We start from the raw sequence: 16,420 nt of genomic DNA on the forward strand, positions 1-16,420 counted from the left end.
TCTCTAATCTTCTGCTCAGGATCCATAGTAGCGCTAATGGTCCACCATAAATGAGGGCAACTCTGGTTTACTGTTGTGTAATCTGTATTTGTAGTTTTCAGTTAATGAGATTCTCGTGCTTTGGGGCGGGGCTGTGGCGGCCTGTGGGCGGAGCTTTATGAGGTGTGCTGATTCCATATTCATCTGTATAGGCTTATGACAGGTCGCTGATCCCTCACTGACCTGCCCCCCATTATTACATAATGCATATAATAGCATTGATATTATTGGTGATAATGCCTATAATATTGTGGCTATTGTGAGGCTTAGAATAAAATTACATCCAGCAAAATGACACCAGCGGCCCCTGTCCAGTAGCCTCTGTCTCTTACTTATAGATGCTACTGCGCAGGTGCCGCCATCACCGGTGACATTTTGCTGGATTTCATTTTTTTCTAAATCTCAAAATAGCCATGAGTCTAAACAGTGGAAACCCTCCAGCAAGTGACCCCATTTTTAAAACTAAACCCCCCCCCAAGGAAATGTGTGGTGGGCACTTTGAACAACCAAGTGCTTCACAGAAGTTAATTACGTAGAGCCGAGAAAATAAAAAATCATATTTTTTCCACAAAAAAATGATCTTTTTTCCCTCCATTTTTTTTTCAAAGTGTATCAGGAGAAATTGGACCCCAAAAGTTGTTGTGAAATTCGGCCTGAGTATTCTGACACCCCATATGTGGGGGTAAACCACTGTTTGGGTGCATGGCAGAGCTTGGAAGGTAATGAGAGCAATATTGGAGGCAGATTTTGCTGGAATTGTTTGTGGGTGACATGTCACATTGTCAGAGCCCCTGAGGTGCCAGAACAGCATAAGCCCCAAAAGTGACTGCATTTTACCAAATACTTCCCTGAATGAATTCTTCTAGTGGTGCAGTGAGCATACTGACACCACCGCTGTTCCATAGAAAATTATACCATTGGCCAGTGAAGAAAAAATAATGAGATTTTTACCACTAAAATGTTGTTTTACCCCAGATTTTACATTGGAAAATAGGTAGATAGGTAAATGGTCACTATACCCAGAGATGAATTTGCAGAGGGGTGTCGTTTCCAAAATGGGGTCACTTCAGGGGGGATTCTGCTGTTATGGTACTTTGGAGAGCCGCTAAGTGCCAGAACAACAGAATCCCCCCTAAAGTGACCCCATTTTGGAAATGACACCCCTCTGGGAATTCATCTATGGACAGGGGGCGGCACGGTGGCTCACCAAGGACAACATCTGCAAGGAGTTTGTATGTTCTCCCCGTGTTTGCGTGGGTTTCCTCCGGGTACTCCGGTTTCCTCCCACATTCTAAAGACATACTGATAGGGAATTTAGATTGTGACCCCATCGGGGACAGTGATGATAATGTGTGCAACCTGTAAAGTGCTGCGGAATATGTTGGCGCTACATAAAAAATAAAGATTATTATTATTATTATAGTGACCATTTTCACTACATGGATGATTTCCAGAAACACATAGTGGAAATTTCAGAGCAAAAATTGCAGAAATGCCATTGTAGTGCCCAATATATTGTGCCCAGCTTGTGTCTCTGGAGACCTCCCCCCACCTACCCCCGGAAATTGTTAAGTCCGCTCTACTCAAATGTGTCTGTCACTAAATAAACCAAATGCTTGAATGTCAAAACAGTTCAAAAACGTGGTTCTGTGTGGAAGATTGTAAAGCCGTCATGGAGGCATAAGGCTGGCAGTGATGGGCATTGTGGGTAATAATAGCGGGTATCATGCCTCATTCCTCTCTAGGAACATACACGACATCTTCTCTGGGGTTCTTTCTTGTTTCAGTTACTGGGATGAGTGCAATAAAATGTCGCTCAGTGAGTCTCCTGACATCTTCACATTCTAAAGGATTGGCGGGGACAAAATTTTCAAAAACAAAATTTTCAGTGACCTTTTCCTGATAATCAAGGAAAGTATCTGCATTTCCGGTTTTTTTGTATAACACAAAAGAATTATATGTGGCCACCTGAAACAAATACATGACTTACTTTTTATACCAGATATATGATTTGTTTGATACCTGGTATGGCTGTAGAACCTGATCTGTAAGGTCCACACCCCATATATTTGTTGTAGTCAATGACAGACCAAGGTTTTGGAGTAGTGGATCCCTGTTGGTCTGCAGTGGCCCTTGTAGTATCTGTGTGCATCGAGCTCAGGGTAAAAATACTAAAGCCCTCGAAATCCACATCACCATCTGACCCTGCACTTTCTTCGCTGTCAGAACATAAAAGTGCATAAGGCTACCTTCACACTTGCGTTTTTTTGCTGCGTGTTTTTTGTGCACACAAACGCATGAAAAAACGCATCATGCGTTTGTGTGCGTTTTTTTGTGGGTTTTGGTGCATTTTTTAAAAAAAAACCGCATGAGTTTTTTTGCACATACGTGCGCATTACAATGCGCACGTATGCGCACCCATAGACTTTAATGGATGTTTTGCTGTAAAAAAGCGTATTGCGTGCGTATGCGTTTTTTGGGGGCAAGTCGGACGCACAAAAATTGCAACAGGATGCATTTTGTGCGCCCGAGCGCACACTGCAAAAAAAACGCATGCGCATACAAACGCGTACGTGCGCATACATGTTAAAGTATAGGGGAAAAACGCATGCGTTTTTTTGCACTAAAAAGCAGCGCAAAAAAACGCAAGTGTAAAACCAGCCTGAGCCTCCTCTGCACTATAATACTGACGGGCCATTTTATTCATTTTTATTTTTTTACCGGAAATAGAAAACTACGACGTGACTGACGTGACCAAATAATTGGGGAAACAATAGAGAAAAGCCTAATTCTTTAGCCTAACCATAGCACTAACCCTAACCTGCCTTATCTGTTTTTTACTTTATAGCACAATCGCTGACTGACACAGCTGTTGGCAGCAGCACTTGTAACTCTGTTTCTTCTCTAATCTCTCACTGACAGGAGATCTGAGGAGAAACAGCGTTTTTATGGGGCAGATCACCCGGGAAAGTTCGCTGCTACAACAAACTTTCCTAGTGATTTGTCTCATTGGCTGGTGTGACGCTGATGTCATCAGGACCTGTACCAATCAGGTCTCGATGAGGTCAGGGGTCACAGGAAGCGTTGTGCGCCAGACAGTGGCGGATTAAGTGGACTATGGGCCCGGGGCTGTTCACAAAACCTGGGCCCCTGTACCCCCCTTCCCACCTGAGCGCTGCGGTCCCCGTGCGGGAATTGACAGCCGTACGGACCGCAGCACTTGGTTTGCTGCGGGTCCATACGGAAAACCCGCCACCATTCCACCACGTGTGGACATGGCCTAAAAAGACGTTGCACATAAGCTGTAGGCCTACGGCCAATACGCACAAAATCGCCCAACGTGATCCTGGCCATAGGGGATCCACTTTAATGTCCCCACTTTAATTTGAAGTCCCCTTACTTCATCCATTGCAGTCCCCTATCACCCACTCACTTCATCTGCAGTGCCGCTTCATCATTTGCAGCCCCTTATCCCCCCTTCCATTTTATCATGTGCAGTCCCCTTCCCCCCCAACTTCATGTGCAGCCCCACTCCCCCATCATCATGTGCAGTTAATTTTACCCCCACATCATGTGCAGTCCCCCTTACCCCCAATTCATCATGTGCAGTCCCCCTTACCCCCAATTCATCATGTGCAGTCCCCCTTACCCCCAATTCATCATGTTCAGTCCCACTTACCCCCAATTCATCATGTGCAGTCCCACTTACCCCTTAATTCATCATGTGCAGTCCCACTTACCCCTTAATTCATCATGTGCAGTCCCACTTACCCCCCCTTCATCATGTGCAGCCCCACTCATCCCCCCTTCATCTTGTGAAGCCCCCACTCATCCCCCCTTCATCCTGTGAAGCCCCCACTCATCTCCCCTTCATCCTGTGAAGCCCCCACTCACCCCCTTCATCCTGTACAACCCCAGTCACCCCCCTTCATCATATACAGCCCCCAGTCACCCCCCCTTCATCATATACAGCCCCCAGTCACCCCCCCCTTCATCATATACAGGCCCCAGTCACCCCCCTTCATCATATACAGCCCCCAGTCACCCCCCTTCATCATATACAGCCCCCAGTCACCCCCCCTTCATCATATACAGGCCCCAGTCACCCCCCTTTCATCATATACAGCCCCCAGTCACCCCCCTTCATCATATACAGGCCCCAGTCACCCCCCCCTTCATCATATACAGGCCCCAGTCACCCCCCCCTTCATCATATACAGCCCCCAGTCACCCCCCCTTCATCATATACAGCCCCCAGTCACCCCCCTTCATCATATACAGCCCCCAGTCACCCCCCCCTTCATCATATACAGCCCCCAGTCACCCCCCCTTCATCATATACAGCCCCCAGTCACCCCCCTTCATCATATACAGCCCCCAGTCACCCCCCTTTATCATATACAGCCCCCAGTCACCCCCCCTTCATCATATACAGGCCCCAGTCACCCCCCTTCATCATATACAGGCCCCAGTCACCCCCCCTTCATTGTGTACAGCCCCCACTCACCCCCTCCCCCATTTAATTCATTTTATAAATAAAAAAAAATAAAAAAAGTTCCCCATACTTACCTCACAGCCGGCTCGCTCCCCAGCAGCGCCTCTGCTTTCAGCATCCTCCGGGACATATCGGCGCGTGCACGATGACGTCATCGCGCACGCCCGACATCTGACCCGGAAGTACAGCCGGAGCTGAGCAGCCGTCAAGGTGACGGCCGTGCACAGCTCCCGGCCCCTCATAGAATGTGACGCGGGCGGCTGTCTGCTGCGTCACAGCACAGGGCACGGCCGGCCCTGTACAGGTGCTGGGGGAGCGGTCCGGGGGGCATTTGCCTCTCTGCCACCCGGCCCAGCCCGCCCCTGCTCCTGGGCCCCCAAAAAACCTTGGGCCCGGGGCGACCGCCCCATCCGCCCCTATTAAGATCCGCCATTGGCGCCAGAATCCCCTCGTTATAAGCAGGGTCAGTTTTAGGCAAAGTGGGGCCCTAGGCAAAGTGTAAAATGGGGCCCAAATGCTCACATATTGCACATCACACAGAAGCATTTTGGTTGTAGTTACATTCGCTGAGTTCAGGATGCTAAATGAGTGTGATTGTCAATATAGAAATCGTTCCACACTTGTTTCCCGGCCTCTTTCCACCGTCTGGGAAAGAATGATGGGGACAGAACAATCACTATTAGATCAATCTGTCCCCAGACAGTATCATGTATGGCATCAAGCCGCACATCTACAGTTTACACCAGCGATTTGCTGCTGAGAACAATGATTTTTCTTCCGGCATAAACAATCCAATCACTCGATGAATATGCAGCATTTTGCTTGTTTAGTATAATACACCCCATAGTCCGCCATATATTATAATGTGCACCACAGTCCTCCATATTGTAAAATGCACACCCCATAGTCCTCCATATAGTATAATACACTCCCCATTGTCCTCCATATAGTATAATACACTCCTCATAGTCCTCCATATAGTATAATACACTCCTCATAGTCCTCCATATAGTATAATACACTCCTCATAGTCCTCCATATATTAAAATACACTGCTCAGTCCTCCTCAGTCCTCATAGTGCTCCATATAGTATAATACACCACCATAGTCATCTATGTAGTACAATTCACTTCCATAGTATAATGCACCCCATAGTTCTTCATATAGCATAATGTATTCCCCATAGTCCTTGATACAGTGTAATGCAGCCCACATATAATATAATGCAGTCACCCCATAGAGCATAATGCAGCCACCCCACAGAGTATAATGTAACCCCCCATAGAAAAAAAAATGCAGCCCCCCTCATATAGTATAATGTACCCCCCTTATAGAATATGATGCAATCACCCCTCATAGAATATAAATATAATACAGCACCCCATAGACTATAATGTAGCCCCAAATAGAATATAATACAGCCCACCTCCCCATAGAATATAATGTAGCTCCTTCAAAGAGTATGATGCCATCCTCCCTCATAAAATCTAATACAGCCCCAATAGAATATAATGTAGCCCCCATAGAATATAAAACAGCCCTCCTCCATATAGTATATAATGTAGCCCCCCATAGTATATAACACAGCTTCCCCATAGATTAAAATATACCGCCCATAGTATATAACACAGCCTCCCCCCATAGAATATAATATACCCCCAATAGTATATAACCCAGCCCACATATATAACCCAGCCCACATAGTGTATAGCATAGGCCTCATAGTATATAGCACAGCCCGCATAGTATATAGCTCTGCCCATATAGCACAGCCCTCATAGTATATAGAACAGCCTGCATAGTATATAGCAAAGCCAGCATAGTATATAGCACAGCCAGCATAGTATATAGCACAGCCCGCATAGTATATAGCACAGCCCGCATAGTATATAGCACAGCACGCACAGTATGTAACACAGCCCGCATAGTATATAGCACAGCCCACATCTCCCCCCCCCCCCCGAGAATGGCCCCAAAGTCCAGTAGTCACTGTTATAGTAAAAAAAACACTATCCTCACCTCTCATGCCTGCGCTGCTCCTGGCTCTTGTCTCAGCAGCTGCCGGTGCGCTGCCTGGCACACAGTGAGTGCACGATGACATCATCGCGCACCCGCAGTGTCAGAGGCAGAGCGGGGAATGATGGGAGAGGGAGCATCAGCTAACACTCTCTCCTCCAGCATTGCTTTGAACTGTACCAACAGATGCTGGTATAGTTCAGTGTGGTGGTGGCGGGGGGTCAGTGCTGGCAGCTGGCGGGCTCCCCTGCCTCACAGGCCCCATAGCGTCTGTGTGATGTGCTGCTAGCTGGGGGCCCCTGGGGGAACGGGGGCCCTAGGAAGATGCTGTTATGCGAGGCTTAGGTCAAAGGAGGCTGACAAACCCGGGCCCCTGCGGAGTCCCTCAAACTAGGGAAAACCCTGTCTGACCCTCAACCCAGGGTTTTTGCTAAAGGTGCAAATGCCTGAGCCTCCAGCCTCTCCTTATCTCCTGCTCAGCCCTAAGCTGAACCCTCCACCCTCCACCCAGTGAGTTGTCAAACCACCAAAACCCACACAGTAATGACAGACAGGGAGAACTCAAACCGCACCGCGCCGCATACACACAGGACAATACTATAATGTGAACAGGGCAAAACAAAGCACAAATATAGGAAGGCGAAAAGGTAACAACTGATCATACGACACCAGATATGAATTTCTCTCTCCAACACCTCCACTCCAGACCGGAACCACTTGGCACAAAACACAAGCTATAATCGGCGACGCCCACAGGCCAGCACGACTATTTAAAGACCGTGGGCGTGACCAAACATCCCACCTGATTTCCAGCTAGATTAACCCCAGATAACCTGAGTAAAATCAAGCCGGCGCCACTGAAGCTATAGTGGACGGAGATGGAACTACCGCTGCCTGCCGGAAGCTGTGGTGTGAACAGCGTCCGACATGACAGATGCCTGGTCTGCCTGCCCCTAACGCCAGCCCTGGTTATAAGGTGCGTGGGGTTCCCGATCAGCACGAAAGGCAACTGTTAGGTGGATTCATAACTGGCTTAGTGATCGGACCCAAAGAGTGGTCGTAAATGACTGCACATCCAGTTGGAAGAATGTCTCAAGTGGGGTACCACAGGGCTCTGTCCTGGGCCCTGTATTGTTCAACATCTTTATCAACGATTTAGATAAAGGAATTGAGGGTAAACTGATTAAATTTGCTGATGACACAAAGCTAGGAGGGATAGCTAATACTAGAGAAGAGAGAGAGAGGATTCAAAAAAAATATAAATAAATTGGAGCAGTGGGCAGCAACTATCAGAATGGTTTTTAACAGGGAAAAATGCAAAGTACTACATGTGGGCAATAAAAATGAAAAAAGCATATACAGAATGGGAGGAATAGGGCTAAGCAACAGCTCATGTGAAAAAGTCTTGGGTATACTAATAGATCACAGACTGAATATGAGTCAACAGTGTGATGCAGCAGCAAAAAAGGCAAATGCAATTCTAGGATGTATTAACAGAAGCATACAGTCTAGATCACGTGAAGTCATTATTGCCCTCTACTCCTCTTTGGTTAGACCTCATCTGGAATACTGTGTCCAGTTTTGGGTGCCACATTTTAAAAAAGACATCAACATACTGGAGCAAGTTCAGAAAAGAGCGACCAGAATGGTGACCGGTCTGCAACCCTGTCTTATGAGGAAAGGTTGCAGGATTTGGGAATGTTTAGCTTGCAAAAGAGAAGACTGAGAGGAGACTTAATAGCTGTCTACAAATATCTCAAGGGCTGTCACATTGTAGAAGGATCATCTGTATTCTCATTTGCACAAGGAAAGACTAGAAGCAATGGGATGAAACTGAATGGGAGGAGACACAGATTAGATATTAGAAAAAACTTTTTGACAGAGTGATCAATGAGTGGAACAGGCTGCCACGAGAGGTGGTGAGTTCTCCTTCAATAGAAGTCTTCAAACAGAGGCTGGACAGACATCTGACTGGGATGATTTAGCGAATCCTGCTTTGAGCAGGGGGTTGAACTAGATGGCCCAGGAGGTCACTTCCAACTCTACGATTCTATGATTCTATGAAACCGCCGACCATAGGCAAATGTCGGCTCTGCACAAAGCCCTGCTAGTGCTGACGTTTTTCTACCGTTGGCAGTCATGAAGCGGTTAAGTTAAGGGTATCATCATTTCTGTCCAGGCCTATTTCATGAGTTTAATTTTTTTTCATTCTGTGGAAGCAATGTCAGACTTTCATTTGTTCATTTTCATAGATTTTTGATTTATTATTACTTTTGTAAGATTCAAGTTATTTCTGTGACCATTGTGGGTTTTTCTGTAATTAAATGAGGGGTACCAGCAATTTAGACCACGTGTGTAGGAGGAGTGAATATTTTGACTCCACAGCCACTTCCCGGAAATTAACACTTAGTGGATGTTGGAGAGGGAAAATTACACATTTGCCATTTTATTACCCAGCACATAGTGCCCAGATTGTGCTCCAGGAGACACCGCAAATTAAATGGATTCTTCTCACTATAGTATTGCTAAATACAGGGATCCTAAATGTTGTTTGCGCACACTGCAAGACTCCGAAGTGAGAGCGGATTTTGCTGGATTGGTTTATAGAAACCTTGTTGCTTTTCAACAGTCTTTGAGCCACTAATAGTGTGGGAACCTCTGTTTTTCCACTGACAGATGATGGACCTGAGTGGGGACTTGTTTTTTGTGAGATGAGAATTGGTATTATTTTCACCTACATAACATTGATTGGATTCTTTTTATTCGATATTTGGGAGGCAGAATGAACAAACAGTTGAACACCACACACTACTGGTTCATCCAACAAGGTTTTCTATTAGACTGTGAACTGTCATTGTCTTGGTAAATAATTAAAGTTTTTTACATAAACTGTCTGTAAAAATGGCAAGCTAAGTAGAAATGTTCAAAAATATAAAACTCAAGGATATTTTATTAGAAAATAATAATTGTTTTTTATCTTAGCAGATGACTGTCCCAGGAGATCAGAGGGACAGCTGACATCTTCAATTTTCAAATCTGATGATCTTGAGATCCTACAAGATACAACTGAAGTGATTGCTATTACTCCAGATATATCATCATCCATTCACAGCAAAGATCTGTCATCTGATCCTATGAAACAGGTCCCATCTTCTGATTCATTACTGACTACTAAGGAAAATCAAAGTCACAAAAGAGGCATTAAAAAACAAACTGCTCCTAAAGCAAAGAAGTCATATTCATGTTCAGAATGTGGGAAATGTTTTACATGGAAATCACATTTTGATAGGCACCAAAGAACTCACACAGGGGAGAAGCCTTTTTACTGTTCAGAATGTGGGAAATGTTTTACACATAAAGGGCATCTTGTTATACACCAAAGAACTCACACAGGAAGCAAGCTTTTTTCTTGTTCAGAATGTGGGAAACGTTTTGCACATAAATCATATTTTGTGAACCATCAGAGAGCTCACACAGGAGACAAGCCTTTTTCATGTTCAGAATGTGGGAAATGTTTTAACTATAAAAGGGATCTTGAGCAACACCAAAGAACCCACACAGGGGAGAAGCCTTTTTTATGTTCAGAATGTGGGAAATGTTTTAACCATAAAGGGAATCTTGAGCAACACCAAAGAAATCACACAGGGGAGAAGCCTTTTTTATGTTCAGTATGTGGGAAATGTTTTAGCCGGAAACTGCTTCTTGTTACACACCAGAGAATTCACACAGGGAAGAAGCCTTTTTCATGTTCAGAATGTGGGAAATGTTTTAACCAGAAATCACATTTGGTTAAGCACCAGAGAACCCACACAGGGGAAAAGCCTTTTTCATGTTCAGAATGTGGGAAATGTTTTAAACATAAAGGGAATCTTGAGCATCACCAAAGAACCCACACAGGGGAGAAGCCTTTTTCATGTTCAGAATGTGGGAAATGTTTTAACTATAAAAGGGATCTTGAGCAACACCAAAGAACTCACACAGGGGAGAAGCCTTTTTTATGTTCAGAATGTGGGAAATGTTTTAACCATAAAGGGAATCTTGAGCAACACCAAAGAATTCACACAGGGGAGAAGCCTTTTTTATGTTCAGTATGTGGGAAATGTTTTAGCCGGAAAGTGCTTCTTGTTACACACCAGAGAATTCACACAGGGAAGAAGCCTTTTTCATGTTCAGAATGTGGGAAATGTTTTAACCAGAAATCACATTTGGTTAAGCACCAGAGAACCCACACAGGGAAGAAGCCTTTTTCATGTTCAGAATGTGGGAAATATTTTAACCGGAAAGTGCTTCTTGTTAGACATCAGAGCAGTCACATAGAGGAGAAGCCTTTTTCATTTTCTTAATGTGGGAAATATTTTACTTGGAAATCAACTGTTAATAAACATCAGAGACATAACATAGGGGAGAAACCTTTTTATATTCATAATGTTGGAATAGTTTTAACCAAAACTGAATCTTCTTAAATGGGTTGTCTCTTGTCATTCCTCATGTTTGCTGACAAAAGGATAAAGCTAAACTTTATTAATTCCAAATGTAAAACTACACCCATAATTCACCCCCTGAAAGTTAATCAGTAGGTGACTAAGAGAAAAAATATGTACCCCACAGTTCAGTGTATAGGGTGAGGTGACGTATACACACTCACTCTCCAAGCCTCTCATCTCTGAGGGTTTCATCGTCCTCACCAAAGGCGACTCATCAGGAGACTCTTTAATATTGGCCTATATTCAAGCGAGACTAGACAAAAAAAACCCTAAAACTATATACTGTGTAAGTTGATAAGCCCCTCCAGTGTCAGGAATAGATAGTACGTGAAAATACAGTATAATTCTTGTGTTTTCCTCCTATAGGGACTGCCCTAGTTTGGTAATGTAACAGCTGTTAATTAGTAGTGCAGACAAATTGTCCTAGACTAAACTCAGTCTTCAGACGGCCCAATATGTACCACTCAGGGAAAACTTACCTGCTCCAAAGATCATTAGCAGCTTCTAACTAATGGCCATGCTGCTGTCTGTCAGGGAATGAGTGCAATATCGGTATAAAGACTAGGGATATGTGCAATCATAATGTCTGGGAGATCTGTGCCATTATTTAGTATGAATATGGAAATTATCCCTGACAGTTAAGTGTTCCCTGAGCGGTATATACGGTATTTTCACATACTATCTATTCCTGACACTGGAGTGGCTTATAAACTTACACAGTATATAGTCTGAGGTCTGGGGTCGCCCAATATGGGGCTAGTTTTCTGACTGTTTCGGATAACATGATTCATGATTTCAGGGCTTTCTTCGTCTAGTCCCGCTTGAATATAGTTCAATATTAAATAGTCTCCTGATGAATGAATGAATCCAGTGAATATTCATGCCAGCAGGAAGCCGGTGGCTGACACTGCGCGCTACTGAAGAGCAATGAATGCTCACTGCTCTCTGTGTACACAGTCCCAGAGAGTACTCCGGCAGCTGTGCTCTGCTTGAGAACAACGCATGTCGTCCCTGCCATGTGCCGCTTACAAGCATAAAGCAGTTGCTGGCATTGGAGCAGACGCTGTGAGGGAGCGCAAGGATAGGTAAGTGTAATGGGTTTTTTTTTTATGTGTTCTGATGGGGCCATGCATACCCGGATGGGGGTGGTGGCCAATTATAAGGATGGGGCCATACATACCAGGACCGCAATGGGGGCCAATCTTACCAGAATAGGGATGGGGCCATGCATAATAGTATAGGGATGAGGGCGATAATTACTGCCAGGATAGGGATGAGGAGGCATGCATAATAGGATGGGAATGAGGAGTCATGCATACCAGGGTAGGGATGAGGGGGCCATGCAAACCAGGATAGGGATGGGGTCATGCATACCAGGATAGGGAAGAGGGGGTCATGCATACCAGGGTAGAGATGAGGGGGCCATGCATACCAGGGTAGGGATGAGGGGGCCATGCATACCAGGGTAGGGATGAGGGGGCCATGCATACCAGGGTAGGGATGAGGGGGCCATGCATACCAGGGTAGGGATGAGGGGGCCATGCATACCAGGATAGGGATGAGGGGGCCATGCATACCAGGGTAGGGATGAGGGGGCCATGCATACAGTACCAGGATAGGGATGAGAGGGCCATGCATACAGTACCAAGATAGGGATGAGAGGGCCATGCATACCAGGATAGGGATGAGGGGGCATGCATACCATGGTAGGGATGAGGGGGCCATGCATACCACAGTAGGGATGAGGGATCCATGCATGCCAGGATAGGGATGAGGGGGCATGCATGCCAGGGTAGGGATGAGTGAGGGATCCATGCATACCAGGGTAGGGATGAGGGGGCCATGCATGCCAGGATAGGGATGAGGGGGCATGTATACCAGGGTAGGGAAGAGGGGACCGTATATACCAGGATAGGGGATATTAAGTAAAGAATTTACTACATCTTTTACCTAATTTCCTCCTCTAAAACCTAGGTGCATCCTATAGTCCAAAAAATACAGTATATTTATTTTTTTTTCTCAGTGAGCTCATTCCTCATGTTTGGCCTCATTAAAATAAAAACACACATACTCCACTGGCGTGCCAGTGGCTGACACTGCGTGCTACTGAAGAGCAATGAATACTTACTGCTCTCTGCAATGAACCGTTCCGGTGAGTACTCCGGCAGCTGTGCTCTGCTTGTGAGCAACGCATGACGTCCCTGCTATGTGCTGCTTACAAGCATAAAGCAGTTGCTGGCACCGGAGCAGGATGCCGTGAGGGAGCGCAGGATAGGTAAGTGTAATATTTTGGTTTTTTTAATGTTTTCTGATGGGGCCATGCATACCAGGATGGGGGTGGTGGCCAATTATAAGGATTAGGCCATGCATGCCAGAACCGAGATGGGTGCCAATCATACCAGAATAGGGATGGGTGCCCTGCATACCAGGATGAGATGAGGGCCCTGTATACCAGGATAGGGATGGGGCCATGCATACTAGTATAGGATGAGGGTGATAATTCCAGCCAGGATAGGGATGAGGGGGCCATGCATACCAGGGTAGGGATGAGGGGGCCATGCATGCCAGGGTAGGGATATTAAGTACAGAATTTACTACATTTTTTGCTTCAATTTTTTTCCTAATTTCCTCCTAAAACCTAGGTGCGTCCTATAGTCCCAAAAATACGGTATATATATCTTTTTTTCTCAGTGAGCTCAGTCCTCATGTTTGGCCTCATTAAAATAAAAACACTCATACTCCGCTGGCATGCCGGCTCCACTTCAGTGATGTCGATACTCACTGTCCCGGGGCTTATGTGAGGTTGTTACATCACACGAGCCCTGCACCCAATCAGCGGCAGTATTCTGACTCTTCCTGCTGGCTGTGAATCCCAAGGGTTCTAACTATCAGCTTCTTAGATAATTGTATAACTCGTACTCACACCACCAGGCGTTTTCAGGTCGTTTTAACTCCACCGGCAATGCAACAGTAGAAAGACCAAGAATACCTCTTTGTGGCGTTTTGACTTTTTTTTCTCATTACGCCATTTAGCAATCAGGTTAATTTTTTTTTATATTGATAGATCAAGAAATTCTGAACGCGTTGATACCAAATATGTGTATGTTTTTTTTTAATTGTTTTATTTTGAATGGGGCGAAATGGGGGTAATTTGAACTTTTATATTTTTTTATTTTTTTATTATTTTTAAAAACATTTTTTACTTTTGGGATTGTGAAGACATACAGCATTGTATTTTAATTAACCAGATGACTATTTTTATCAAACGAAGAATAATAGAATGTTATCTGTATGTTGGCTTTAAATTTAAGTGTTGATTTCTGGTTGGTCAAGAAAACAGACTTTTGTTTGTGTAAGCCGGTAATATTGACTTTTATTGTGCGCTTATCCTTAATCACTAGTGATGATTGCTGATATGCTAATTATACATTGCATTATGGAGCCAGTTTGATGACTTCTAAAGCAGAGAGGGAAAAACTAAGTAATGCTATAATAATCTCATCTCCATTCTTACCCTTTATGTAAATACTGAATGAGGGACACTTGTTAAGTCTAAAAATAGGTGACATGCCTCTGTATAAAGAGACAGAGAGAGAGACAGCCAGAGAGATTCTGCCAAGACATCTATACATCTCAAAAGGACCAGAGACAGGACAGCAGCCTTTTTAGATCATGGCACCATTACGAGGGACACAGATCTATGATTCTACAGGAAACAACCTAGGGGTTTTCAGCCTCGACTGGAAGAATACAGATCTGCTGCATTGACCATCGCTGAACCATAGATACGTTTGGAGAAGCCAGGTTGTGATCCTCGGATCAACTGGTCTTGTATGGACTGTCATCTTCTTACGCTTGTCATTACCTCCTCTATGTGCATGCCATAGGTGAGGTAGTGACTCTGGAAAATCTGTAGTCACACCTGCTATTATCCCGGTGGGTCAGTAGAAGGGTGTGACTCTAATGTGCCCCATCTTGGGTACTGTGCTGGGACTGTTCTATGTGTTATCTGCCTGTTTTGTGGCTCAGTAAAGCATTGCCCACACTGTTTTACCTTCACTCTGTTGCCTGAGTAGCATTTTGACCATGTTAAAAGGAGAGGGGGAGTTTGGCCGGACGATCCCTGGTCCATGCATTTTCGGCTAGCGGGCAGCGCTCATAGAAATAGACTTCTGCTGGAGACCTCTGGTTGTCATGCCAACCCATCAGTGATCCACAATCATGTGACGGGTCACTGAAGGGCGGGATTTCCGGCACGCTTGCTGGCATGTGCCAGAAAAGATGTGGACTCAGCGCTGGAGCAGACATCAAAGGGAGGGGGCCTGACATCGGCATACATTTACACCTGATGTTGGAAAGGGGTTAAAGGGGATTGTTTTTACAGAGACAGAATTGGTAATCAATCATGTATACATACAAATAATTACAAGAATACACAGCTTCTAATGGTAAATAGTATGTAGTTACAACAAGAAAACATAATTTGTGCAAACCATGTGTAGATATAAAAATTCAGGCAAATGTCAGATGTAGCGCCATCTAGTGGCTATGTGCAAAAGTGCCATCATAGAGTAACATGTATCCTAAGAGAGTGTCACCAGTGGCGGATTAAGTGGACTATGGGCCCGGGGCTGTTCATAAAACCTGGGCCCCTGTACCCCCCTTCCCACCTGAGCGCTGCGGTCCCCGTGCGGGAATTGACAGCCGTACGGACCGCAGCACTTGGTTTGCTGCGGGTCCATACGGAAAACCCGCCACCATTCCACCACGTGTGGACATGGCCTAAAAAGACGTTGCACATAAGCTGTAGGCCTACGGCCAATACGCACAAAATCACACTCCATCACCCCATCATTGCCTGCTCCATCACCGCCTGCTCCATCACCCCCATCATTGTCTGCTCCATCACCCCATAATTGCCTGCTCCATCACCCCCATCATTCCCATCATTGCCTGCTCCATCACCCCATCACTGCCTGCTCCATCACCCCCATCATTGCCTGCTCCATCACCCCATCATTGTCTGCTCCATCACCCCCATCATTGCCTGCTCCATCACCCCATCACTCCCATCATTGTCTGCTCCATCACTCCCATAATTGTCTGCTCCATCACCCCATAATTGCCTGCTCCATCACCCCCATCACTCCCATCATTGCCTGCTCCATCACCCCATCACTGCCTGCTCCATCACCCCATCACTCCCCTCATTGCCTGCTCCATCACCCCATCACTGCCTGCTCCATCACCCCCATCATTGCCTGCTCCATCACCCCATCATTGTCTGCTCCTTCACCCCATCACTGCCTTCTAGACCATCACTCCCATCATTGTCTGCTCCATCATACACACACACACACACAGACATACATACATACACACAAG

The 16,420-nt window shown here is 45.4% G+C and overlaps 1 protein-coding gene across 1 annotated transcript in view; it reads right to left on the reverse strand.

The window, feature by feature from the left end:
- LOC141094105 (uncharacterized) overlaps nucleotides 1–16,420 on the reverse strand; it is a 52,996-nt gene that overhangs the window by 35,556 nt on the left and 1,020 nt on the right. The window lies entirely within an intron of this gene.

Source organism: Dendrobates tinctorius, unplaced genomic scaffold (assembly GCF_039654945.1).
Source record: "Dendrobates tinctorius isolate UK_male_01 unplaced genomic scaffold, ASM3965494v1 ptg000063l, whole genome shotgun sequence".
Classification (NCBI taxonomy): Eukaryota; Metazoa; Chordata; class Amphibia; order Anura; family Dendrobatidae; genus Dendrobates; species Dendrobates tinctorius.